Source organism: Myotis brandtii, unplaced genomic scaffold, assembly GCF_000412655.1.
Source record: "Myotis brandtii unplaced genomic scaffold, ASM41265v1 scaffold326, whole genome shotgun sequence".
Lineage (NCBI taxonomy): Eukaryota > Metazoa > Chordata > Mammalia > Chiroptera > Vespertilionidae > Myotis > Myotis brandtii.
This window is the reverse complement of record NW_005362534.1, coordinates 1,274,535-1,301,861: the sequence shown is the minus strand read 5'-3', so window position 1 is coordinate 1,301,861 and position 27,327 is coordinate 1,274,535. Positions and strand designations below refer to the sequence as shown.

General features: G+C 41.5%; 1 protein-coding gene across 1 annotated transcript in view; it reads left to right on the top strand.

Annotated features, from left to right (window-relative positions):
* Positions 1 to 13,401: 13,401 nt before the first annotated feature.
* The window catches only part of SH3KBP1 (SH3-domain kinase binding protein 1), a 274,936-nt gene continuing 261,010 nt past the window's right edge, over positions 13,402 to 27,327 (top strand). The window contains exon 1 of the mRNA XM_014543459.1: positions 13,402 to 13,554. The gene's annotated coding sequence lies outside the window, so the exon portion shown is untranslated. The remainder of the gene's footprint in view (positions 13,555 to 27,327) is intronic.

Sequence of the window (27,327 nt, the reverse complement as noted above, 5' to 3'; positions counted from 1 at the left end):
TTATCTTCAGACATCTAGCCCAAACATCCAATTATTACACATAGTTCAAATATTTTAAAAGGCATTTGTTCAAATCTGGATTTGGAAGGTTCATGCTTTGTAATTGGTTGGTTGTCCCTTTTAACTTATGTTTCCTTGGCAATTTTTCTTTTGGTTGAAGAAACTAAGTCATTTGCTGGTAGAGTTAGTTGCCTTCAATCTGCATTTTGTTGACTGCACCTTAGGGTGCCATCTAACATATTCTTGGCCCCCCTGAACTCCTTGTAAACTGGCAGTAAATCTAGAGGCTTGATCCCCCTCAGGCTTTAGTTCTTTGTCAAGAATGCTTTACAGTGTGGCACGTAGTTCCCATATGAGGCTCTCAAGCCTGGTGTTTTTTTTTTTTTTTTTTTTTTTTGTAATGTTAACAGCCGTTAGTGACCATTGCCCAGGTCCTTGATTACATTAGAGGTTGCAAAATGTTGATTGTCTAATTCTCTCATTCTGTCTTCAATTATTAGCCAGAATACTCCTATAAAGAGAAACTTCTCATTGTCTATTGCTTATTCTGAATCCATATGGGAAAGGCAGGGAAGATATTTTATTCTTTTTTTTCTTAATCCTCACCCGAGGATATTTTTCCATTGATTTTTAGAGAGAGTGGAAGAGAGAGGGAAGGACAGAGAGAAACATCGATATGAGAGAAACACATCAATTGGTTGCCTCCTGCACGGGCCAGGAAGGAGCCTGCAACCACAGTAAGTGCCTTTGACCAGAATTGAACCCAGGACCCTTTTGTCCGGAGGCCAACACTCTATCCACTGAGCCAGACCAGCTAGGGCCAGATGTTGTATTCTTTCCCTTAAGTTACCAGTTTTCAGAATAATGAGTAGGTTCCCTAGCATCCTCCAAAGGTGACCATTGATTTAAAAAAAATATATCACTATGAGCCCAGCCAGCGTGGCTCAGTGGTTGGGTGTGACTCAGTGGTTGAGTGTCAACCTATGAACCAGGAGGTCATGGTTTGATTCCCCATCTGGGCATACGCCCGGGTTGCAGGCTCAATCCCCAGTAGTGGGCGTGCAGGAGGCATCCGGTCAATGATTCTCTCTCATCATTGATGTTTCTATTCCTTTTTCCTTCTCGTTTCCTCTCTGAAATTAATAAAAATAGATTTAAAAAATAAAAATATAGTTTAAAAAATATCACTACAAAAATAGACCACATAGCATATCGATTTGAGAAGTCAAATCTATTTGATCTGTTTCAATCCAGTTATTCTTATTGATACCCTTTGTGGCCAGTGGGAGTCTTTTCTCATTCATTTCTGAATTCTTTTGACATGACTCTGTGAGTCTTTGATGGCTTCCTTGCTTTGACAAGGAAGTATTTCCTGAGTGCCTGATGGGGCCATGCAGTTGACTCGGCACTCAAGGGAGAAAAATGCATTGTGCAAAGTGACTTTTCTTTTAAGAGGCTCTCAAGCTTCAGTTTTAACCTTCCCTCTGCCTTCCAGGGGCTCACACTTGGGCAAGATTGCTATGCCTAGGGGTATAAACGAAGCTTGAGCAGGGACACTGAACCAGGGAAGGCAGTGAGGGCTCACTGTGGTTTCCTGTCACCTGCCTACTTTCTCTCTTTCCGGACAGTGCAGTTTCTTGTTAACCGAAGGCCATGCAGTGACTCAGCCCTCACCACCCCCCACCCCCATCCCCACTGGGCAGACTGACCGTGGTTTTCTGTGGAATTGTTCTTCACTTCCCTCCTTTTGACCTGGTTCCCCACTCCTCTAAACATTCTTGTCTCTTACAGCTGATTCAGCTTAGCTACACTGAAATCAACAGCAAGGCGTTTGCCTTCTTTCATTCATGTCCAACTCTAAAGCCAGTCCCCCATCCCCACCCCATACTATCCTTGAGAAAAGCCAACCAAAGCTGTGTTCTATTACTGTCTTCACAAAGTTTGTTGTGCTATAGGGCTTTGTGAGTTAATTTTGTATAAGAGCAAACCTTTAGATACCTTATTCAAAATCAAATGTGTTTTAACCATCCATGTAATGTCTGTCAAATAAAACTGATTCATGAAGTGAGAAGGTGTGTGTGTGTGTGTGTGTGTGTGTGTGTGTGTGTGTGCAATGTCTTCTAATTATTTTACTTCACATAATCTCTAATTAAACTAATACAGAGTATAAGCAGATATTTGACCATTTCTTCTTCCCTTTTAAAGTTTGGTTAGCCTAAAATGTTTTGGATCTTCTCACTGAATAGGGATCACCTGCTAACTTAGGTGCCTATCTTTGAGTCTGAGAGCCAAGCTATCATAAATCGAGGAAAAAAAGAATGCCATCTCTACTTATCCTCAAGCCATTTCATTACTTAAAACCATCAAATATGTATGTAAAACAGCATTCATGTCCTTTTTCTCTTCTACACAAGCATGTCTTTAAGTGGCTAAATTATTTTGACTTAACTGACTTTATTTTATTTTTAAATATGTTTTTATTTCAGAGAAGGAAGAAGGAACAGGGAGAGAGAGAAACACCAATGATGAGAGCAAATCATTGATCGGCTGCCTCCTGCACGCCCCACACTGGGGATGAAGCCCACAACTCAGGCATGTGCCCTGACCTGGAATCCAACCGTTACCTCCTGGTTCATAGGTCGATGCTCAACCACTGAGCCATGCCAGCCTGGCACTTAACTGACTTTTTATTAAATTGGTTTCCTAAGATGCAATTTATTTTCCTTCCATGTTTATTGTGTAGGACCATTCTCTGTTGGATTAGTCAATGATAATCAATTGTTTATTTTCTTTGCTAGCCCCCCCACCCCCACAAATCATTTGCATACTTTCTCTGTGCTTCCTTTTTCATTTAAAAAGTCTTCTGGCCCTAGCTGGTTTGGCTCAGCAGGTAGAGTGTCAGCCTTCGGACTAAAGGGTCCCGGGTTTGATTCCGGTCAAGGGCATATGCTAGGGTTGCAGGCTCGATCCCTGGTAGGGAGTGTGCAGGAGGCAGCCAATCAGTGATTCTCTCTCATCATTGATGTTTCTCTCTCTCTCTCTCTTCCTCTCTGAAATCAATAAAATATATATATTTTTAAAAAGTCTTCTTCTGGCCAGGCTATTTTCATCCAGTCTATCTAATGTACATTCTTAAAAGAGCTGTGCATTAGGTTTGCAGGGGTTAATTTTAGTCAGGAAGTATTTAATAACTCATTGTTCCTGGCTCCTTGGGTGAGGCCCTGGTGAGGCAAAGGCTTCTAAATGCAGGCTTTGAGGGACTCAACCCCCAGGCTTTGTAAAGCACTTCCCATTGAGGGAGCAGATGACGCAGCCATGGCCCTGTATCACGTCCTCATCTTTGAGAGTGCCCCTCTGCTGTCAGGGGCAGTGGTTGTGGTAGAGGTGGGAATAGAGTCAAGGCTGATCACAGTAGCACTTGAGAGGCTTGGACCAGTGGACCATACTTGTTTTGTGACTAACTGGTCATGCTGATCTTTGACTTTCCCTAGCCTTCAAGTCGAACAACTAGGCTTACATTTGAACTGCATTTCACTGTGCTACGTGATAAGCTATGTTTTGGGGATACTTTCTCAGGACATGTACTCAATCACTAACATTTATTGAGCCCCTACTAGGTGCCAGACACCAGGCAAGGGGGAGGGAATGCTTAGATCTTTCATTTAAAGGTTTCCATCCCAAGGGGCGGACAGGGAGGGCAGGTCCAGGGAAACTCTTACAGCACAGCATAAATGCCTGTAAGACTAGTGGCTGTCATTTATGGAGCAGCTTCTATGTATAGGAGTTTATAGGCATCATCCCTCATCCTTGCAATAACCCACTTGGTAGATCGTCTCCTGATTTTAAGAAAATGAACTCAAGGTATCTGGCCCCATGTCACACAGCTAGTCAATGTTTAAGTTGGAATTCACTCCCAGGCCTACCAGGCTTCTAAGTCTGTGTTCCTTCTCCTATACCTTGTATCCTCCATAAAGCTGCCTAGACAGAGGTGATAAGAGGGGAGAGATGGAAGGCCCAGGTTTCTTGGGCTATTCTAGAAAGCAGTATGACAGGAGCGTCCTTTGTGCTGTCTGAGGCAGACAGTGGTGGGCCTTTTTCTTTACCTCTGTCACAGCTGGGTTTGTTCTTTCTCTTCTTTCTTGATTTATCTCTTTCTCCCTTTCCCTGATGATGCCCAGTTCTGGGAGCTGCTACCAGGACTGCTACAGACATCATTTAGCCCTGCAGGAAGCCATTTCTGCCTCCTGCCCAGGGAGAGAGTTCAGGTGCAGTGATTCTCTGTTCACTGGGGTCTGTGTTCTGAGCTTATCTTCCTTGGAGAAGCTGATGTTCAGTTTCTAACAGATTCAGGCCTGAGGAATGACCCCCTTGTTGGCCTGGTGCCATTTGGTATGTTTGTGAAGACACCAAAGGAAAACATGGTGTGACAGTCAGCTTTGTTGGACTTGAAGGTGCCTGCAGTGCCTGTGTCCTGACCTGGGAAGCTCAGGTCCCCAAACACTCAGGCCCAACATTACTGGGGAAGCATGGGATGTTGAGACTTGTGTAGGAAAAAGTCTGTTTTTTAAAAAAGTTGATGCATGAATGTATCCACTAGGGTTCTCTGGTTGCAAGCAACAGAAATCAACTCTCCTTTAACTAAAATAAGGAAGAGGACTTACTAGAAGGCTGTGGGCTGGCTTACAGGGTGGACGGGAAAGCTGGAAGATCAGGTTGGGGGAAAGATGGCAACCACACAGCCCCAGGGATCAACACCTCTCCTGGGAGCCCTGTGGGGAATATCTGCTGCAAACATTTCGCCTTTGTCATGTAGTCTTGTGTGCTGCTGTGAGATATAGTTGAGTTCTGTGCTAGCAGAGGGCAGGGCATGTTTATAGACAGTCCCAGCAGACTGTATCTCATGGGGCAGGGGACAGTCCCTCAAATGGTGCCCCTCCCTGAATGGGGAATGGTCTCTCTTTGGAACACAAACACAGTCAACCACCTCAATAAGCAAATGTTGGCATATATTCTGAAATAGATATCACATAGAATTTTTATTTTAAAAAATCTATATTGATGTATAAAATTCTACCAATTTAAAATGTACAATTCAATGATTTTAGCAAATTTTTAGCATTGTGAAACTCTCACTACACTGTAATTTTAGAACATTTCCATCACCTCCTAAAGATCTCTAATATCCATTTACAGTCCGTCTCTGTCCCCACCCCACCCCTAGGTAACCACTAGGGGGGTTTCTCTCTCTTTAGATTTGAATACAGGTTATTATGTGTTCCTGACTGGTGTAATTTTTTCTGGGTATTTTGGAAACTATGTTATATCTGAAAGAAAAAAAACACAATGACATGGAAATGTGTATCTCACTGGTCTCAGTTTTTCTTCCTTTTCATTTTAGATGTTCCCTTCTCTCACCTGGACTGCCATTTGGGAGAGCTTAGTCCTAGTTTTGACGCTACCATTGCTTAGCTCTCACTCTCGCTAAGCCTCATCCATGGAACCTTCCAGGCCCCAGTTCTTCACCTGTAAAATTTTAAAAAGGATTTGACAAGATGTTAACCAATGTTCTTTCTATCTCTCTCAGCAATCATGATCTTTCTTGGTGAAATCTTTTTTGGCGAAAAATTCCTCCTGATTTTATATGCTGTCTTCAGAGGACTGGAACAAAACATTAACATTAGAAATTTATCCTTTAAAAATTCACAAAATGAAATAAGTGTAAAAGCAATTTGTATGCAACATTTATACTTATGAAATTTTTAAAGCTTCAAACTGTACTGTGAGGCTTGCAACATGATCTATACATATGTATGGACCGAGGAAATTAATCGGCGACTTTCATTCTCCTTCTTGCTTTCCAGTTTATTCAAATATTTATGGAGCCAGACGTGATGCCAGGCAAGGGGGGTGGGATCCTGAAAAAGATATGAGCTTGTCCCAGATGGAGCTTACAGTCTGACTAGTCTGACTGGGTTGAGCCACCACAAACAGCACTGTGAGCCCTGGAGAGAGGAAGTACTGCACGGAGACAGGGAGGGGCCAGGTCACCCAACAGGGCCTCAGAATCACCATGAGAAGAGCTTGGCAGCTGGCTTAGCCAATCAACAGTTCAAAACCACCCATTTCACCTTTGTGGGGAGGAGATAGTCCAGCAAGTTTGAAGATGGAGGTTGGAGGTCAGAGGTCATAGGTGGGGGTGGTTGAAGTGTTCTGCCTCTCAGAAGCAGATCTCTTATCTCCTCTGGCTCCGTCTCTGCACACACTGGTTAACTGTGGCTTTTGCATTGACAATACATGTAGCAAACTTGTGGAGGCTGGCTTCTGGCACGGCAAGCAGCTGGAGGGTGATATTTTTCTGAAAAAGATGCTCTTAAGTTTTATAATTTATGGTGTCTTTAAATATGGGATTTTGTTTACTGTTGCCCTAATTATACCTCTGATATATTCTGTTTAGCTTAATGTTTTAATTTTGTGCTCACTCCCAGAGGTAATTGCTCAAAGGGTACCATTAAAAAAATCGTAGGTAATGCTTTATCCTTGCCACAGATACCTGCAGCTTTCTGCAGCCAAGAAAATGGGTTTTGGGGACACAGACTTTCTCACGGGCTCTCTTGAAGATTTTGAGTGTGTTTGTGCAATGCAAGGCCTTGATCTCCTGTCTGCCAAGTATTATCCAGAACCATCTCAGTCCAATAGAAATATAATACGGTATGGGATGACTTAGACTAATTGTAACTATAAACACCATCAAGCAGTTGATATGTGAAAAGTTAATCTCCATTCTCTTCTCTTGCACACACATTCACACACAAAACAGAAATAAAATACAGCCACATAAGTAATTTCAAATGTTTTAGTAGCCACATTCATAAAGTAAATAGAAACAAGTGAAATTCACTTGAATATTTAATCTGCATATGTAAAATATTATCATTTCAACATGCAATCAATATAAAAATTAATGAGATATTTTACATTCTCCCCCCCCCCCCCAATATGTTTTTCAACTTGCTGTGTATTTTACAACACATCTTGATTTGGACTAGGCAAACTTCAAGTACTTGATAGCCACATATAGTGGACAGCAAAGCCCCGAACCGGTTAGAAGCTTGCAAGGGATACAAAAAAGAGCCCTTAGGAGAGATGTAGCCTCATGATTTATGGGCTCTTAACAAAGCCATACATAGGCTTCCTCCTCTTAGACAAACCTGATATGCAAAAATTCATCTTGACAGGAAAGGTAAAGCAGGAAGTGATTATTCATGTTACAAAAGAATTAACCACAGGATCCTTTAAATAGCAAGCTCCCTTAGTGCACTGAAGAATCTGACTCAATTTGCAAAAATGTGATTGACACTTGGCATTTTAGTAGCATTTTTATTGGGCAGAGAACTATCTGCCATTATAAAATGCAAGTTGAGCAGTTGATTTATTAACACTTTATTGAGCACCTATTACATGTCATGGTGGCTCATAGGGGGCCATAACAGAACTAAGGATGATTCATACCCAGAAGGCATTTAGAGGCTCACTGGGAGCCTGAGACTCAGTTCAGCCACCACAATGTGGAATTGTCTCAATGCCAGGGGCCAGAGAAGCCTGGGGGTTGGAGGAGAGAGGAGGGTGATAAGAGGCAGCCAAGGCCCAGCTGGGGCCAGAAGGCGAGCAAGGTGCTCTTGATTACTTAAGTGTCAGGGAGTCTGAAGAAATAGTAAATCAGGAAAGACTGCTCAATAGGTTATTGGGAAGACTGGAAAATTAGGCAGCTGTGCTTTATCCTGGAGTTCCCAGTCCCTAATCCCCAGCCTCACTCATAGCAGGCATCAATTAAGGTGTGACCTTGGGTTTATGGGAAGAGGGAGAGTGAAGGAAAATCAGATGTACTCTCTCCACTTTGCAACAAAAGGCAGCAGCTGTTTACTTCTTAGTGACCATCTTCTTTTTTTTTTTTTTTAATTAAATATTGTTCAGCACGATTTTTGTCCAGTTTCTTCCCGCATCTCCCATTCCCCTTTCCCCCCCAAGAATAGTCAGTCCATTCCCTTTCTATGTCCCTGATTCATTATAATCACCAGTTCATTCTGTACATCAGATTATTTATTCACTTGGTTCTTAGATTCACTTGTTGATAGATGCATGTTTGTTGTTCACAATTTGTATCTTTACCTTTTTCTTCTTCCTCTTCTTAAAGGATACCTTTCAGCATTTCGTATAATACTGGTTTAGTGGTGATGAACTCCTTTAGCTTTTCCTTATCTGTGAAGCTCTTTATCTGACCTTCAATTCTGAATGATAGCTTTGCTGGATAAAGTATTCTTGGTTGTAGGTTCTTGGTATTCAGCACTTTGAATATTTCTTGCCATTCCCTTCTGGCCTGCAAAGTTTCTGTTGAGAAATCAGCTGACAGTCGTATGGGTATTCCCTTGTAGGTAACTGAGTTTCTTTCTCTTGCTGCTTTTAAGATTCTCTCTTTGTCTTTTGCTCTTGGCATTTTAATTATGATGTGTCTTGGTGTGGTCCTCTTTGGATTCCTTTTGTTTGGGGTTCTCTGCGCTTCTTGGACCTGTAAGTCCATTTCTTTCACCAGGTGGGGGAAGTTTTCTGCCATTATTTCTTCAAATAGGTTTTCAATATCTTGCTGTCTCTCATCTTCTGGCACCCCAATTATTCTGATGTTTGTACGCTTGAAGCTGTCCCAGAGGCTCCTTACACTATCTTCGTATTTTCGGATTCTTTTTTCATTTTGCTTTTCCGGTTGGGTGTTTTTTGCTTCTTCGCATTTCAAATCTTTGGCTTGATTCTTGCGCTCCTCTGGTCTGCTATTGGGTGTAATATTCTTTATTTCAGAGCGTGTATGCTTAATTTCTAGTTTCTTTATCATAGCATCGAGGGTCTCATTAGTTTTCGTGAGGCTCTCCAGAAGTTTATTGCAAGCCCTCAAAATTGCGTTTTTTAGCTCTATATCCTCCATTTCTGTCATGTTTTTTTGTCTCCGCATTTTTTATGCTTTCTTGGTGCACCCCCTAGTGGTCTTTGTGCGCAGTCTTGTTCTAGTTGAGCCTTGATTGTTGTAGTTAATACTAGAGGGATTTGACCACCAGGCCGACTGGCTGTGTGAATCAGCTGTGTCTGCCGCGGAAAACTTCTGTCCTCTGGGGAGGTGCTAATCTAGCCTTTGCCTGAGGCGATCTGGCAAATGGCTCTGCGCAGGGCTTGGGCGGGGCGGGCTCAACAGGGCGGGCGGGCGGAGGGAGCGGTTATGGCCCCTCTCAGTCCCGTTCCCAGAGGCTCTGCTTCTCAGAACCCCCGGAACCGCTGCAAACCTCGGAGGGAAAGCTGCCTTCCAACTGATGCCAGACACTCCCGCTTCTCCCGTTTGGGTCCGAGTCCCCAGCGATTCGCCCGTATCTGGAGCTCAGAGTCTGAGACTCCCCCCTGACCGAAAACGACAACCGCGCTCTCAGCCACCAGCCCGCTTTGCGCGCGCACCTCCGCACCTGAGTATTTTCCACACTGCGCCTCCTCTGAGCCTCGGTGTGCTGTTATTTTTCCTTCTAGTTGAAGAGTCTCTCCTCAGCCAGCCTTCCTGTGGTTCTGGGTGATGTCCGTTCCGTCTTTTAGTTGTATTTTTGAAGTGGTTGTTTGCGGCAGCAGTCTGCGGTGTTTACCTATGCCGCCATCTTGGTCTCTCAGTGACCATCTTCTTAAAGGAGATTCGTTGTCCTCTTCCAGCTTTGCCTTGGCGAAGCCCACATACAGAATGGAGAAAATGAAACTTGCTGTTTAGGAAAGAAGAAGCAAGGTTGTGTCCTGGAAGTTGATGGGGTTCTGAGTCCTCCAATGTACACAGGATTCAAGTTCAGATTGAATCCTTGACTAGATTCCTCCTTAGCTGCCTTCCTGTCCTCCCTCTTCTCCCCCAGGCTGGTCCCATGTGCTGTTTCTCCACTTCCCAGGATTTTCTCTCCCCATCAGAAAAGCTATTAAGCTTTCATCTCCAAGTGCTCAAATGGGGTCAGCTGTGGGGAGCCTAGGTCAGAGTTCTAAGCCCTTTCTTCTTTTTTTTTTATTGCAGCTTTAAAAAAATTCTTTATTGTTTAAAATATTACATGTAATATTACATATGTCTCCTTTTTCCACCATTGACCTCTCCCTGGCCACCTCCACCCTCAAGCCCTTTCTTGTTTAAAAAAAATACCTGTTATTAATAAAATAATTGACTGTCTCTACATATGAATTTATTTATAGATTATGTGTGTTGTAATGTACCCTGCGAATCACAGAAGTCGAATTAAAGAGTCACATTTATTGCAATCCGAGACTATGAGGGGCCATTTTGCTTTCCCAAATCTCACAGTGATAAGATGGCCCACCAGACTTACTTATATAGGCAAAGATCACAAAGGTATTAATTACATCCCAGGGTTTGGAATGAGGAACCTTTTTCTAGAGCCCTTGGGTAACCTGGGTTAAACTTAGGCATGTTATCTAAATTACAGTTTTGGGTAAACACATTATCTAGAGCCCTTGGGTAACCTGGGTTAAACTTAGGCATGTTATCTAAATTACAGTTTTGGGTCTAGAGCCCTCTGACCTTGGGATAACTGTGCTGTCCTTCCCAGGTAAAGGAAAATGTGCTTTCTAAGACCAGTATGACCACAACCCATGGGATATTCACATTACAATCAATAAGGCATTTAATCGAATGGGATGATTTATATAATTCAGAAAATCAAAATAACCTGTCCATTGTTAAACAAAGCAAATAGGTACATAAGCCAAACAGCAGGGTTAAAGTTAAACTATAATTTCTACCTGAGATGGTTGCTACCATACTTCATATGCATATATTACTATACTAGTTGATTGAGAAAAGCCCAAAAGAAGCTGCTAAATATTTATTATTAGGTTTAGTGACCTTTTGGAAAACCTAAGATTGAGTATGCATATCTTTCAACATTGGTGAAAAAGTGAAGACATTTGTCTTGATGGTTCAGGTACATAGTTTTAAATATCTTGCTAATCTCAATACTTTGCTATTCTACTTAGGTAACTTACACCTGTATCAAGGGTGGAAAAAAACCCATATTACAAATTGTCTTGATAATTTAGAGTTTTTGGTCATCTCCCTGTCAGATCTGATTGGCTTGTCCTTGTGTTCACCTCCCCAAATGGCTGCCATTTTCTTGTCTGTTTGGTCACGTGTTGAGTCTTTTCTACAGTCCCTACTTTCTTTTTACAGATCTTTTCAAGCCTCTCATCCATTAGTGAGAGTGATTTTAGTTAAAAGGGGTAATAGCCACAAAGGGACTTTTTCAAGAGGCCTCACAACCCTGCAGGGTACCCCGTGGAGCTAAAAGCTGGCGCTGGCAGTCATCCTTGTCGAGGAGCACCACTGTCTCTCAGGCTGCTCACTGCCCTTGGAACATGCCCGACTGCCTGACCTAAAGGCTGGATGAAGGAGCCAGTGTCATTGTGCAAATTGACTATTAGAGAAGTTGTATTTTTCTTTGTTTGAAATTAAAATGAATATATGTTCTAATGTGTTGTTTTTTTCATTGTGTCAACTCATCCCTGTAGTGAATGCATCCCACTTTTGAGAGCACTGGCTCAGCAAATAAGCTTTACTGAGCTTTGGGTTCTTTAATGGGAAGATGGGCATCACAATATTGTGAAGATTAAATGAGATAATGCAGGAAAAGTGTCTGTTCCATAAATAGCACTTACTTAGTTCTGTAATCTTAGTTCTGATGCCAAAACTTCAATAGATCCATGTCTAGGTAATTTTAAAAAGGCTGTTTTTTAACTGACCTGGTTAAATTGTTCTTATGGCTCCTTTTAAGTGTTGGGGAGCAGAGCATGGCACAAGGAAATTAAAGTGTTTCTGCCTTTGCACTTGTCATGTTGATCTGGAAAGGTTGCCTTGTTTATGCTCTTTTACTCCTCCTTTCTGTTGATAAGTGATGAGAGTGAGTCACAAGTCAACTTGGTCCTGGGCAGGTTGATGACAGCAGAGTTGGCCAGCTAATTGTAGAATGAAAAAATAATCTAGGGGAGGAAATTCCACTTTTACTTGCTTATAAACTGTCTGGATTAGCTGACATTATGAGTGGACAGATGAGCACACCCGTCTGGATGGGGAGGGTCTTCTGATCCAGAAGCAGTTTGGGAATTTATCCCTAATGTAGATGCAAAGCCCCTTTGGTAGGGGGGCCACTTACCTACCAAGATTTTCCCTGAAAAAACTACCCCAATTAATTGAATTTGTAAAAGTTGTTTGTGCTTTTTTGTCTCCTATTGAAGAAATCTTTGCTAAACCCAAGATCACTGAGATTTTCTACTATGCTTTCTTATAAAAATTTTACAGTTTTAGTTCTTACATTTAGGTCTGCAGTCCATTTTGAGTTCATTTTTGTATATGTGCTTCCTATGGAACTTATTTAACTTTCCCTTTTCCATTATTTTACTGTAATTCTAAGTTGCTGACTCATCACTTGGAGTTTTACCTAATTTTTCCTTCGCTTGTATTCATTCACTCACTCTTCATTCATTCATTCATTCATTAATATTAAGCTGCAAATAAAAAGGACAGGAGACTGATAGAAATGGGTGTGAGGTGAGGCCCAAAGTCTAGATAATTTGTATAATCCATCTGTGGAAAAATTAACCAGTCTCTGGATTGGTTAGCTCCGCTAATTTGCATTGGTGCTTTGTCAACAAGATGACCCATCTGTATCATCCATTGCTTCCACCTTTACCAATTATAAAAACTCACCATCAACTGGGAGAACAATTTAAAATGGTATTACTGGCTGGGAAGCCATCTGTTGAAAGGGCAGTTGTGGCTGCAACTGTTAGCTGTCTGAAACATTATTTTGGCCAGCAGGGCCTCTGTATTAGCGGAGAGATGGGCATCACCTCTGTAGAGTGGAAACTGTGATTGCCTACAGTTTGCACAACCTTAGCCTTGGAGAGGGAGAGGGCACCCAAGAACCAAACTCACACCTGTTATCTGCTATCTTCACACTTGAGGAAAAAATGCTGGACTCCCTCTGGCGGGGGGGGGGGGGGGGGGGGGGGGGGTGCAAATGTTGTTGGCCTTCTGTCATTGTGCAGTTTCCCCTCTGAAGCCCCTGCTGGTCCTGAGACTTGCTGGCCACTCAGCCTGTGCCTGACCACAGACCAATACTTTGTGGTTTCTGTGCTACAGGGTTTAGCAAAGATTTCTTCAACCAAAATCAGCTCACTGTGTGTGGCCCTGTTATTTTAATTATTGGTAGAGGGGAAATCCCTTTAATATAACTTTACTGACCTTCCAGGACTGCTGAGCCTCGGACTTCTCCAACACCCCATCTAAGTTGTTCTCTCTTTTTTTGTCCCTTTTCCTTTCTTTCAGTGGAGGCCATAGTGGAGTTTGACTACCAGGCCCAGCACGACGATGAGCTGACAATCAGCGTGGGTGAGATCATCACCAACATCAGGAAGGAAGATGGAGGCTGGTGGGAGGGACAGATCAATGGCAGGAGAGGTTTGTTCCCTGACAACTTTGTAAGAGTGAGTACAAAGCGAAACCCTTTTCCTGTCTGCTGTGTGGGCTCTACTGACCAAAGCTGTGGGCTGAGGAAGAATTTCCTGGGCTCTTAGAGGACAACTTGTGTGCTATTAAGAAGAGCACATATAGCTTTGCCTAGATAGCTAGAAATACCTGTTTTGAAATCACTTTCTGAAGGCCCAGAATGTTCTTTTTCAAAATGGTGTGTCACTTAGAAAATGCTAGAAAAATAGAAAGCTTTTAAATGTTTCATTTATGTACTTGTTTATTTGCTTTGATGGTTTAAAGCAGTGATTTTCAACCGGTGTGCTGCAAGAATTTTTAAAACGTGCAATACCTGACTATTTAGTCAGGGGCACTGACTGACCTCTTTTCCTTTAGGCTGTCAAATAAAAAAAATGACAGCTGTCTGGTGTGAATGAATGAAAATTATACCAATTTTTTTTGTCAGGTCAGCAAAAAATTATATATTTTTTGGGGTGCCACAGAATTTTAGTAATTAGTTTATGTGTGTCATGAGACAAAAAATGTTGAAAATTGCTGATTTAAAGGGATTTTACCCTTTTCCATTCCATTCAAAATGGGGTGAAACTAGTTTTGACTACTTAAGTAGCAATCAAATGAAATGCAGAATTCCAGTTATACTATGTTTTTCCACCTTTGTATTCATGTTGCTTTTTTGAAAGGAGCAATATTATTTTCCTTTCCCTCATTATGGCCATGCAGCATTGAATAACATCTATTTTTTCAGTAAGATTTTGAAAATTTGCCCTTTGCCAAAGTCATCTAGCGGTAATTACAAAACTGTAGCTCATTCATGTTAAGAACTCTAAAAAAACAAAACACGGAACAAACAAAACAAAAACAGACTCATAGAAACAGAGACCAAAGGGGTGGTTACCAGAGGAGAGAGAGGGGCTGGGGGGCTGGGTGAAAAAGGTGAAGGTAATCAATGAGATTGTGATAAGTTTGCATGGTGACAGATGATAACTAGAATGTGTGGTGATCACATTGTTAGGTATAAAGATGTCAAATCACTATATTGTACACTTGGAGCTAATATAACTAATATTGTATACCAATTGTACTTAAATAACAAAATCCTAAAAAAAGAAATGATATACTGCACAGTTGTAAAAGTTGAAATTGGGCAAAAAAAGGGACCTAGAGGCTGGCTGTTCCCTGTGGGAAATACCACGAAGGTGTAAAAAGTCTCTGTGCCCATAAACTTCCATGTAACAGTGGAGAACACTGGGAATGTTCTCAGTGGGAAGGGCTGTGTGCAGATATCCCCAGGGCTCCTGATGTAGTGTCAGTGATACCAGACATTGCTTAAGACCTGAGGCTGTGGGGGGGAGGTGGGAGGGGAATGTGGGTCTAGAGATGCCGGTGTTCCCCTCAAAGAGCCTGGAGGGCTATATGGGACGGTTTTATGGAAAGTGGTTGTTGAATGAAAAAACAGTGATGTGACCCAAGCTTCCAAACCCTGGGTCCTCTCCCTGTCTAGAGCAAATAGGAACCCAGTTTAATCTTCAGAATCTTGCCTTAGTGTGATCCTGCTAACATTTCTTCCTCTTCCTCCTCCTCCTTTTCTTCTTCCTTCTTCCTTCTTCCTTCTTTGAGTTTTGTTGGTAACATGCTGATAAATCTTGCTTTCTGTTAACAGTTATGGAAATATAAGCAGTTTTTTTCTTGGACTACAGCTTAACCAAGCACCTCTCTCCCATTTTAAGAGTAGGAAAGTATTACATTTGGGCCACCATAGATTGACTGTTGTTGTGTAAACAGGGGTGAATTCTTTTGCCCTTTCGAACAAAAACTCCAATTTGGGGACAAGGACTGTCTTGAAGGTGAGCCAAATTCTAGGAGGGTTTTTCCTAGATCAAAGGGGCAAAGTTTGGGGTAAAGACAAAGGAGGAAGAATGACAATGGAGGACCATGGGAAAGAGAAAGGAGGATCTGGGAAAAAGAGAAGAGGATTCTGAGAAAGAGGGGAGGAGGACCATGGGAAAGAGAGAGGAGGACTCTAGGAAGGAGAACTTCATTCAGGGCTTAAGACGAGTATACCTGCTGTAAGCATTTGTGCAGGGCAGTGGGCACCAGGGCAGGGCAGCTCAGGAAGAGCCGGGCAGGCTTGCTCATGGAGCACTAGGGAAAAGAAGGGCTCCTTGCTGTCAAAGTGGGGCCTCTCTCCACCCTTCTCCCCCTTCTTGGCCTCAGGCCACCTTAGTGGGCTGCTTCCCCATTGCTTCCTTGGGCTTTGGTCAAAGAGAGGCTGGTGGGAAATGGCAGGGAGGGAGGGAGGGAGGGAGGGAGGCTAGCCAGGACAGGGGTTATTGTCCTGGATCCTTGCCCTGGAGTTCCTTTGGTCTGACTGTGTCCCTTGGCCAGACAGTAGATGCTTCCATCAATCCCCCTTCCTCCACATTCCTTTCTTCTCATCCCTGCAGGCATGGGCAGCCCTTGTTTCTAGCTCTGGCTCCTGCCTTGGAGTTTCTCTGCACCTCATCCACTTTGTAAAAGTCTCTTTATTAATCCCACCTCAGGTTACCTAATTCAAGTGTACCTTCTGTTGCCTTGTTTGAGCCTGACTATCCCATCAGGCCACTCTGAGGATTAAAGGAGACAGTGTGTGGCTGGCCACTTACTGCATGTGCCCTCTCCCCTCTCCTCTGGCCCAAGTGCCCTGCTGTTGCCTAATCACTTGTCATCTCACCTAGGCTAGAGCACTTCCAGTGAAGGGAAGTCATGCACTTTGGAGATGCTTGTTCTTCCCAGGCCAGAAAGGGTGTGGCAGGAATGGCTGGAGCTGTACCTCTTTATGGCTGTCACATTTGGCAGAAAAAGAAACTTCTATTCTTTCAGATGGCTGAGTCTATCTGCAAATCTTCACCCACTGGGAATGTTTTAGGCCTATTATTGAAAATCTAGTAGGTGGATGCAGTGGAATGTAACAATAATGAAAACTGCTGGGGAGAATTCTAGAAGCTGAAAATACATCTTTAAGTAATAATCGTATTGGCATAAGTTCACCGTTTTGAAAGTGGTTTGCACATGCTCTATTTAGCTAAGAATAATTTGTCCCAAATTGAGTCGGGTAATCTTGTGGAATCCATTGCTTATTTGTGTGCCTTTATGCCATTGTTACCACTGTCAGAGAGCTTACCTTAAGTGTTTTCTTGATTCATTTATTGGATCCTTAGTCAGTGTCCACTCTCAACTCTGTATTGTCTCAATTTCTCAAAAGAGAAATACCAGCCATTCTGACATCCCCAGGATTAAGAAGATGCCTGGGCTTAAGTAGCTCTCGGGCTGAGATTTGTTGGCACACATAAATATACCCAACCAGGCCTCATGGTCTTTTAGGGTTGTCCCTCTTTTTCTTTTATCTAGTTAGTTCTTATTTAATTTATTTACTGTACATGTGGAAGAAGAATCTTTTAAAATCCCACTTCCCTTTCTTCTCTCTACCTCACCCCCACCCACTTCTTTAAGAATACATTTTTCTTTCTCCCTTCTCTTTTAAAACATTATTCATTTTTCAGGTGAAATTTACATAGAGTAAAATGCTAAAGTCATAATTGTACAGCTTGATTATTTTACCCTAAGTGTGTACCTCTGTAACCATCATCCAGATCAATGCTATTTCTCTCTCTCCATAAAGTTCCATCATGCCTGTTCCCAGTCATTCCCCTTCCCAATGGTAATCCATCATCATAGATTAGTTTTGCCTATACTTGAATTTCATATAAGTGGAATAATGCAATATGCACTCTTTTATATCTGACTTCTTTTACACAACAAAATGTGGTTGTGTATATCAGCGCTTGGTTCTTGCTGTATAGATCCCATTTTATGAGTATGCCACAATTTACTTAACTATCCTCCTGTTGATGCATATTTGGGTTGTTTCCAGTTTGGTTGTTTTATGAATATAGGCTTTGAACATTCTTGTAGAATTCTTCTTATGGACAAAGGCACTGTTTACACATGAAAGTGGAATTGCTGCCCTCACTTTCAGTGTACGTTTTCTTTGTCTAAAGCTGTGGCCTCTGTGGATGGGGGGAGGTGTCACACCTGTGCTGGAGCCTCATTTGTGCCATACTATCTGACTGAGCTAATCAGCCTGAACCTGGTTATCTTCACGTGGCTGCCCTATGAGTATGACTATTAGGGGTGAGAGGGTCCTGTAGCAGAGAGCTCAGTCTCCCAGGTACCATTTGAGTGTCGGGCCCAGGAACTATCAAAGACTCATTCTTAAATTGTTAAGAACACACAGGTAGAGAGAGCATGTGTCAAAATTTTACTGAGCTCATTTAATGAGAGAACTAGCAGAATAACAAAACTGATTCAGTGAGGATATATGAAACTGATTAAGATGGCAGTGGAAAAAGGAATGTTCAAAGAAGGTTGCTAAGTTAGATTCCAAGTGGTTTCATGTCTTAGAGGACAATGAAATCTTAACTTCCGGGGTTATCATTTCTACCAGAAAAGAAGAAGAAGAAGAAAAAAGAAAGCCACATACCTTGTTGTTTTCCTGTGTGTTATCCTCTGACTTTTAAAAACAAATTTTTTAATCCTTATCTGAGGATATGTTTTTGTTTGCTTGTTTTATTGATTTTAGAAAAAGGAAGGGAGAAGGAGAGATATATCTGAGAAACATTGATTAGTTGCCTCCTATACATGCTCTTACCAGGGATCAAACCCACAATCTGGGTATGTGCCCTGACTTGGAATCAAACCGGTGACCTTTTGATGCAAGGGATGATGCTCCAACCAACTGAGCCACACAGGCCAGGACTAGCCTCTGAATTTTATGGGGCTATAAAATGTCCTAATCAAGTGTTATGTAAATCAAGTTACGTTTCCAGAGAAAATCAGATGGGCCCTGGGGGGAGCTTATTCGAAAATGCATCAGAATGAGATTGAAAGGTCACATGAGCATCATTTTTTGTCTAATTTCCAAGTCTTGGATATTTTTTTCTGAACAGACTGCAATGTACATAATATGGGGTCCAGAACTAGGATGTGCTAGGATGAAATCCTCATTTACTTTAACAAAACATGGCTCCCCTTCTGGCACCTGAAACTGCCACATAAAATGGAAAGACAGCTGCAGGCAGATGTGGGCTCTTTCTTAAGGGGTCACTTGCCCAATGTGGGATTGAATTGCTGGTGTCTTCCTTTCAGAATTTTATCCTCACACCCAGACAACAGAGTATTTTAGGCCTGTAAAAGATTGATAAGCAGCCTTTTTCTAGGTTCTGACATGTATCCACAGATACACATTTTTAAATGGCCAGCCAAAGAAATTTAAAAAAGAAAAAAAGTCTTAAAAAAAAAGAGTCTTGAAACTATAGCTTGGGCTGGTGTGTGTGTGTGTGTGTGTGTGTGTGTGTGTGTGTGTGTGTGTGTGTGTGTGTCTGCTTTGGGAGGGGCCTTTGGTGAAGTGCAGCAGAGGGACACAGGCCCTGGACATCTTGTCGCTCACAAATAGGCGTGTAGAAAAGCAGGAAGCTGCGGTAAGGGTTAAAAGAATGTGCTTATTGATCTTTCAGTTGATCTGACAGTGACTGTGAGGAAGTGAGCTGTGCTCCCTGCCTGTGCTGTGTGTCTTAGGTAAAAGTATTGTACATTTTACACAGGCCTCCCTGAAGACTGAGGTGGGCTTACTTGGAGCATGCACATCTTATGCTGAGCACAACAATTTTCAGCTTGGTTTCCCGTTGCCTCAGCTTTCATTTGTTTGAGATCTCTCTGGCATATCCAGAGCCTTTTTGTACTCGTGAAAAGGGGTTGGTGAGTGTGGTTGTTGTTTTATAATCAGTGAGGTGAAAGGTCAGGATTTTGCATACATGTAGCACTCTGAGATAAAGCTCACAGTTACTTTGCTGTTTATGATTTGAGAAAGAGTCACAAATTTACTTCAACAAGTGGGCATAAAGTAGAGATTTCCAAGTTGCTATTCTATATTCAGAGACCCTGAGTGAATCTCTTGGGTCAAATTTCAATTAAAAAAAAATTCAGCCCCAAAGGCCATTCATTTTTTGAGTTATATAGAAGATTGTTTTCAAAATACTCATCTCTTCTGAAAAGATAGCAGGAGTTTTTCCAGGTGTGTTATATAATATAACATGTGGAGCTTCCTCTGGCTCATAACACTTAGTGGTGATGTGGTAGGATGTGCGGTGTCTGCTAGACTCGATGAGACAGCTCTTACTGCGTGTCAGCTATGTGCTAGGCACCAGGGGCTGTGAGCACAAATGAGATACATTAAATGCAATGTTGGATTGTCGCAAACAGAACTTCTTCCATGGGATGACCGTTTTAGCTCTGTGACCTGGCCTTTGGTCATTTTGTACTCTGGAGAGCATGCATTAGACATTGTTCTACAAAGATGTTCCTGATTAAAATGCCACTTGAGAGGTTTCAGTTGGATTTATCAGGCAGCTGTGTTAGAATATGCTAATGAACCTACAGTGATCTTTTGGTCCTGATTGCTGTATTACTTCATGGACTAACAATGGCTACATTGTATTCCAGGCTTACTGGCTGCCTGGTCTTGTGTGTATGATCTGTGTGTGTGTCTGCCTGTGTACAATGACTGAAATGATTGAGCACTTACTGTGTACCAGGCAGGAAGAAGGCTAAGACCTTCACATGCTTCATCTCATTAAATCCTTATCCAGTGGTTCTCAACCTTCCTAATGCTGTGACCCTTGAATACAGTTCCTCATGTTGTGGTGACCCCCAATTTCATTGTTACAAATTGAACATAATTAAAGCATAGTGATTAATCACAAAAACAATATGTAATTATATATGTGTTTTCCGATGGTCTTAGGTGACCCCTGTGAAAGGGTCGTTCGACCCGCAAAGGGGTCGTGACCCACAGGTTGAGAACCTCTGCCTTATACCCTCAATGGCAAAGGTACTGTTTTAATTGTGCCCATTTTTTTCAGAAGCGGTAACTAAGGCATCTTAAGGTAAAGACTCACTCATGATCACACAAGGTAATGAGGAGAAGAGAGAGCATTGGAAGCAGGCAGACTGATCTCTAGCAGGCAGCATTATTGGGGTGTTCATATTGCCCTGACGGGATTAACTCCCTCACCATTATTGCCTGCTGCACTGTACTTCCCTGAGTGCCCAATCAGGATTTTGTATACTTGTGCTACTCTGAGATAAAGCTCACCATCACTTCACTATTCGTGATTTAAGAAGGAATCACTAGTTAACTTCAACCAGTGCCATAAAGTAGAGATTTCCAGGTTGCTCTTCTATATTAGGAACATGGTTGTTAACCATGATTCTGAATTTTGAAGGATTCTCTTCAGAAATTAGCTATTTCAACTCAAAAGAGTAGCCATTGCCTGAATTTATGGGCTTCTGCTTTTTTTCCTACAAATTCCGAAAGCAAGGCAATTTGGGGAAATATTTCATTTTACTAATTTGTAAGGAAACTTGTTATTTTGTACAGGATATGGTTTTGAGAAGGAGACTGTCTTTTCTACCAGTGGTAAATAATCCAGATGTTTGACTAGCCACTTGTTCCCTATCCATGGGACCTGTGAAAGCAACCAATTCCAGCTCAAATTATTCTTTTTTTTAAGAGAGTATTTATTATTATAGTCAAGTAAATTGCATAGCAATGTTAATCAAACACAAATTTCATGATATGTATTACCCTTATTTCATAGCATGGTTGATTAGGCACACATGCAAAACAGCTCAGTAAGAGGACTATTACTAGTATCAGTTTTTTAAAATATATTTTTTATTGTTGATAGTATTACAGATATCTCCCATTCCCCCCTCCCCCCTCCTCCCAGCCCCTACCCACCCCTCCAGGTCTTCACTACCCTATTGCCCGTGTCCATGGTTTATGCATATAAGTATATAAGTTCTTTGGTTTATCTCTTCTCGTCCCCACAGCCCCACATTGAGGTATGTCAGTCTGTTCCATGCCTCCATGCTTCAGGTCTTATTTTGTTGGTCAATTCGTTTTCAAATTATTCTTTACACTTTAAATATATAGTTTTTTTTATTAAGAAAACAAAATTATAAAACTAATAACTGAACCTGTTAGAAGCTGTTGTGAGAAATGTTACTCCAAGTAGGGTCTGGAGTAATTAAGAACAAATATGTCACCAGTAAGAACCCACACCATTTGGCAGATTCCTAGGCTTTATCACTGTGGCGGTGTAGGAAGCTTGTGAGGAGGTGTCTTGTGACTCAGGGAGAACAGTCCTCTGACACAGTTGATCTTGGCGATTATGCATAATAGAATCTTATTTTCTTAATGACAGGATTATGGAGTCTGGGCTTAGAAAGGAACTTTGAAATCATGTGTTTCAAACCCCCCCCCCTCCCCTGCTTTCTAGAAGATCTAAACCACCTAGCATATTACTGTGATCATTACTGGATAATTAAACTTGGGAAGTGTGGGGGTCCCACAGGGGATTCCATGCCAGTGAGTCTCCAGCCTGGCCCTGCTCCAGGCATACTGCACAGTCAGGAGTTTGGAGTGGGGCCAGGAGTTGGGAGATAGGCCTTAGGATGTTTGTGAAAGTTCAGGTGATGTCACTGCTTAACAATGGTTCTGATAGGTGCCTAAGCCTTTTAAATCGAATATCTTTTCTCAAGCATGTGGATTGGTAGCCTGTGACCTGTAGTTCTACATTTGAAAATATTATAATGTTAGTTCTAAAGTGTGTGTGTGTGTGTGTGTGTGTGTGTGTAACCATGCTGGAAATTATAAAAAAATGTTCACTACAGATTCATAAATAATATAGCAATATATAAACAATGCTCACTTTTAAGCCATTAGAATTAATATATTCTAATTTCAGGAACTCCATCCTGCCCTCTACCTAGTGATAGTGAGGTGGGAAGAATTTCTAGGAATGGTGCCCAAGATTCCACTCCCCAATTCCCAGGAACTGTGATTGCGATGAACTCTTACTCCAGTAATTACTTGTGTTATGTTATGTGGCACAGTTGAGTTTTGAAAAGGGGGGTATCCATGTGAGTCTAATCTTATTACATGAGCCCTTAAAAACAGACATTTCTCTGGCTAGTGGTAGAACAGAAAGTCAGAGAGATTCAAGGCTTAAGGAGGACTGGATGCTTTGAAGATGGAGGGAGTCATGTGAGAAGGAATACAACAATTTTATTGGAGCAGCGAGCAGAACTTGGCTCTGAGTCAATAAGGAAATGGAGACCTCAGACCTACTGCTACAAAGAATTGAATTCTGCCAATAACCTGAGTGAGCTTGGAAGTGACTTATTCTCCCAAGCCTCTAGGTGAGAGTTCAGCCTGATGGATATTTTAATATCAGCCTTATAAAACCCTAAGCAGAGAATCCACTTGAGCCTACCTGAACTTCTGACCTTCAGAACTGTGAGATAATAAATGGATGTTGTTTTAAGCCATTAAGAATGTGGCTTAAAATAAAGATAACAAATGGCCTGGGGCAATGCTCTCCTCCCCTACTGGAGAAGAGTGGAGAATCTGGAATTTTGTATTCTACTTGATGGCATCAGATGACTCATGGTAGCTGTTTCCTCATCTTCTGTCATGTTGTCAGTGGTGACCAAATGTGGTGTCTGGACTTCACCTGTCTGCTCCTAGCTCAGCAGTAGTCAGTGGCCCCCAACACCCGTCTCACTAGAGACTGGGTAAGAATTTGAGAGGAGGGAGCTAGAGAGAGTCATTAAAACTGTATAGGAAGTGCTGGGCAAATTCCTGACTAACCCATACATGAATCTGACTAGAATTAACATGCCAAGAAGTTTGAGGCTAGAAACTACAGTGTAGAATAGCACCCAGCATGACCTCTAGGGAACAAAAATGAAGAATGACATCGCACTGCAAGGGCTCTGCAAGCTAAACTGTTATTGGAATCACAGTCCACAAAAGTTGCTAAGGACCTGTATGCTTAACCTAAATAGGGTTACTGCCTGCTAAAATTTAAATTATTTAAACATCATCACATAATAGCCCAAATGCCTAGGACACACTTTAAAAATCACTTGTCATACCCAGAACCAGGAAAATTACAGCTTAACTGAAAAGATAATCAACAGATATCAACATCAGAAGACTCAGATGTTGGATTTACTGGTATCTGACAGATTTTAAAGTAGCCATCATAAAAATGTTTTAATGAGCAATTAAAACACGCTTGAAACAAAATGAAAAATTTAAAAACTTAGCAAATAGAAGATATTTAAGGATAGAAATTATGCAACTGGAAAATAAAATCACCATATTAAAAAGTTCCCTGGATGAGCTTAATAGGTTAGAGATGACAGGAAAGAATCAATGAAGTTGAAGTCAGATGCATAAAACTTACTCAGTCTGAACAACAGACAGATAATAGTCTGGTGAAAAAAATAAACAGAGCTTCAGAGACCTATGGTACAATAACATAAGATCTAACATTTGTGTCATTAGAGTTGCAGAAGGAGAAGAGTATAGAAATAAAAAGTATTCAAAGAAATGGCTGAAAACTCCCTAAATTGGGCAAAAGGGATAAACATTCAGAATCAAGAAGCTGAGCAAAACCCAAACAGGGTAAGTGGATGAACCCTTAAAAAGACAAATAAAAATAAAAAAGAAGACATAAATTAAAATATTAGGAATAAAGCAGGGGCTATCACTACAGATCATGCAGCTATTAAAAGGATAATAAGACAGTGCTGCAAATAATTCTATGCATATACATTTAACAATTTGGATGAAATGGGACAATTCCTTGAAAACCACAAACTACTAAAACTCACCCAAGATGAAATAATCTCAATTGTCCTCCCACTATTACAAAATGAATTAATAATTGAAAAGCTTTCAAAAAAGAAATATCCAAGCCTAGAGGGTTTTAATGGAGATTTCCACCAAACATTTAAAAAATTAGCACCAATTCTATATACTCTTTTGTAGAAAATAGGAGAGGAGGGAATTCTTCCCAAGTCATTTATGAGGCCAGTATTACCTTGATATCAAAACCAGACAGACAGTAAAAAAAACAACAACAAACATACAAAAAACCCTACAGACCAATATCCCTCAAAATTCTCAATAAAGTAATAGAAAAATAAATCTAGCAATATATAAAAAGAATTACATGCCATGACAAGTGGGGTTGGTATTGAAGACTGCTTCAATGTTTGAAAATCAATTAATATAATCCACCCTATCAGCAGGCTATGGGAAAAATATAATCACAGAATCATATCAATTGATGCAGAAAAACATGTGATGAAATTCAACACCCATTTATAATCAAAACTCTCAGTAAAGTAGGAATAAAGGGTAGTTTTCCCAGCTTGATGAAAGCATGCGTGTGCGTGCGCACGCACACACACACACACACACACACACACACACCTACAGTTAACAGTAAATGGTGAAGGACTGAATGCTTTCTCCCCTGACAATCAGAACAAGGCAAGGATGTCTGCTCTCACCAGTCTTACTCAACATAGTCCTGGAAGTCCTAGAAGCACAATGTTGAGAAAAGAAAGAAAAGCATACAAATTGGAGAGGAAGAATAAAACTATCTCTGTTTTCAGATGATATAATTCCCTAAGGAGAACATCTCAAGAATCTACACAACACCCACCAGCAGTGCACCAGGGTTCCTTTTTCTCCGCATCCTCGCCAGCACTTGTTGTTTGTTGATTTGTTGATGATAGCCATTCTGACAGGTGTGAGATGGTACCACATTGTAGTTTTGATTTGCATCTCTCGGATGATTAGTGACTTTGAGCATGTTTTCATATGTCTCTTGGCTTTCTGAATGTCCTCTTTTGAAAAGTGTCTATTTAGGTCCTTTGCCCATTTTTTGATTGGAATGTTTATCTTCCTTTTGTTAAGTGTTATGAGTTCCCTGGAGTTTCCTAAAAAAACTAAAAATGGAACTCCCATTTGACCCAGTGATCCCACTTCTAGGAATATATCCCAAGAAACTAGAAACACCAATCAGAAAGGATATATGCACCCATATGTTCATAGCAGCACAATTCACCATAGCTAAGATCTGGAAACAGCCTAAGAGCCCATCAACAGATGAATGGATTAGAAAACTGTGGTACATCGAAAGATAAATATCACTCATTTGTGGAATATAATGAACAACATAAACTGATGAACAAAAACAGATCCAGAGACAGAGAAGCATCAATCAGACCATCAAATCTCAGAGGGAAGGTAGGGGAGGGTGGGGGTATGGGGGAGAGATCAACCAAAGGACTTGTATGCATGCATATAAGCCTAACCAATGGACACAGACACCAGGGGGGTGAGGGCATGAGTGGGGGGTGGGAGGGCAATGGGAGTATAAGGACACATATGTAATACCTTAATCAATGAAGAAAAAAGAATCTACACAATAACACTGTAACTAAAAAGTGAATATGCTCAACTAATTTTTGACAAAAGGGCATAAGCAATTCAAAGGAGGAGGGAGAGCCTTTTCAAAAAGTGGTGCTGGATCAATTGAACATCCATAGGCAGAAAATAAACCTTAACACAAACCTTATACCTCATAAAAATGATCTGAAATGGATCAGGGATTTAAATGTAAAATATAAAACTCTAAGAGTTTAAGAATTAAACATAGGAGAAAGTCTTCAGGACCGAGGCCTAGGTGGAGAATTCTTAGATATTACACCAACAGAACATTAAAGAAGAAATGGAGCAATTAGACTTCTTCAGAATTAAAAACTTCTGCCCTGTGAAAAATCCTGTGCAGAGGATGAAAAGACAGATTATAAACAGGGAGAAAATATTAGCTAAACACATGTCTGAAAAAGGACTTGTATTTAGAATGCATAAAGAACTCTCAAAATACAATAAATAGTAAGGAGCCAAAAAATCCAATTAAAAATAAGTAAAAGACGAACAGAAATTTTACCGAAGGAGTTATACAGGTGGAAAATAACATATGAAAAGATCTTCTACATCATTAGCCATTAGAGAAGTGCAAATTAAGACCACAATGAGCTAGTACTATGTATACTAGCATATTAGGATGGTCATTAGAAAGGCTAAAATAAAACCCAGTAGTGATAACAACAAATGCTGGTGAGGATGTTGAGAGACTGGTTATCTACACTAATAAAAGACAAATATGCAAATTGACTGTACCTTCGCTATGCCTTGAGCCACGCCCATCAGCCAATCAGAGTGTCTATATGCAAATTAACCCAACCAAGATGGTGGCCGGCAGCCATGGAGCTGGAGCAAGCAGGAGGCTTGGGTTGCCCTGGCGATGGAGGAAGCCAAGCTTCCCGCCCGCCCTGGCCAGCTCTGAGCTCCACTCAAGGCTACAAAGTTTTAATTACAGAAGGTAAATAAATCCCAGAATAAAAAAAAAAGAAAAAAAGGAGAGGCTGGGAGCTTCTGTCACCAGGGGGCTTGCCTGAAAATGGCCCTCAGCCCCTCACCAGACTGGCCAGGCACCCCAGTGGGGACCCCTGACCCTAAAGGGGGTGTGGCCAGCCTGAAAACAGCCATCAGCCCCTCACCCAGGCTGGCCAGGCACCCCAGCAGGATCCCCACCCTGATCCGGGACATCCTTCAGGGCAAACCAGCCAGTCCCCACCCGTGTGCCAGGCCTCTATCCTCCTATATAATAAAAGGGTAATATGCAAATTGACCCTAACAGCAGAATGACTGGGAATGACTGGTCACTATGACACACACTGACCACCAGGGGGCAGATGCTCAATGCAGGAGCTGCCCCCTGATGGTCAGTGCGCTCCCACAG